Source organism: Arachis duranensis, chromosome 8, assembly GCF_000817695.3.
Source record: "Arachis duranensis cultivar V14167 chromosome 8, aradu.V14167.gnm2.J7QH, whole genome shotgun sequence".
In the NCBI taxonomy this organism is placed as follows: domain Eukaryota; kingdom Viridiplantae; phylum Streptophyta; class Magnoliopsida; order Fabales; family Fabaceae; genus Arachis; species Arachis duranensis.
The window spans coordinates 42,557,013-42,558,459 of record NC_029779.3 but is presented as its reverse complement, the minus strand read 5'-3'; positions in this window follow the sequence as shown (position 1 = coordinate 42,558,459).

The following is a 1,447-nucleotide window of genomic DNA, read 5'->3' as shown; positions in this document are numbered from 1 at the left end:
TAATTTATATTAATTATTGATATCATAATTAATATTGAATATTATTTATATTATTATATTAAATTATAATTAATTAAATTTACTTACATTAAAAAATAAATTTAATTTTTACACCTTACAAAATAATTCTTAGTTGAGTTAGTTATTTTTATTTTTAAAATTTAAAATGTTAACGATATTATTAAAATTAGCAGTTGTAAACACAAAACTATAAATTAGTGTAATCCACAATTATATATTGTGTATTATTGTTATATATGAATTTATTTAATATTAATATCTTTTAATAGTGAATTATTTTTAAATTTATAAATTTAAATAATATTATTAAAAAAATCAATTACATTAATTTTAAGTATTTTAATTAATTAATTAAGTAGGACCATAACAGGAACTAAAGTTAGTTCTTTCTAATGGAGAAGAGAGAGATACTTTGAGTTCCTATTTACCGTTTATAACGCAAAAGTTGATGTGGAGTTATTTTTATGACAGGTGAATCATAAATAGGGATTGAGATGAATTCCCTACTAGAAATAATCTTAGAATCCTATTTTCATTTCTTTTATTTTATTTTCTTTTTTCATTTGGTAGATCTTTTTCTTTTTCTTGTTCTCTTTTTCCCTTTTATTTTCATTTTTAGATCCATTATAAATCATGACGTAAGGATTTTTTGTCTAAAAATTAAAATAAAATAAATTATTATTATTATTATTAACCACACAAAATATGGGATCTTATATATTATAGTAATATAAATACGGTATTCAAAAGTAATTAGTATTTTACTTATTTAATTTTGTGTGCAGAGGTGAAAAAAAGTTAGATGGCCTACTAAAAATCTATCATCTAGTTTGTGTTTAACCAGACTTAGTCTGCTCGGTCATAAAATAGGTACAAATTTTTATAAAACTCTTAATATGTTAAATATGACATATTACATATAAATATTTTTATTAAAAAATAATTTTTTAAATAATATTTTTATTTTTATAAAAAATTATCAGATTTTTTAATAAGTTTTAAGTCAAACCAAATTAAATAATATGTCAAACTTAGTATTTTAAAAAAAATTATAGTAAATTATTGATCAAATTTAGACTAATTATCTAGATGACAAATTAGATCTGTTAAAAATAAAATCTAATCTAATTTAACTTATTTCTATTATATTTATGTGCCATTGAACAAATGATATTAAAATATGAGTAATATTAAAAAGATAAAAAAATAATTTATCCTATTTAATATTAATTAATTATCATAATAATTAATAAATATTAAATAAGATAAATTATAACTATTTTTTGACTAATTTTCTTTCATTACCAAAACTTATTCATAATTGACAAATAATATGCATATGCGGACATAGTAGAAGAAAGATATAATAAAAAGAAGTGACAGGCTGACAGCTGGGCATCTTAATCTCCACCCTGCATGTCTGTAA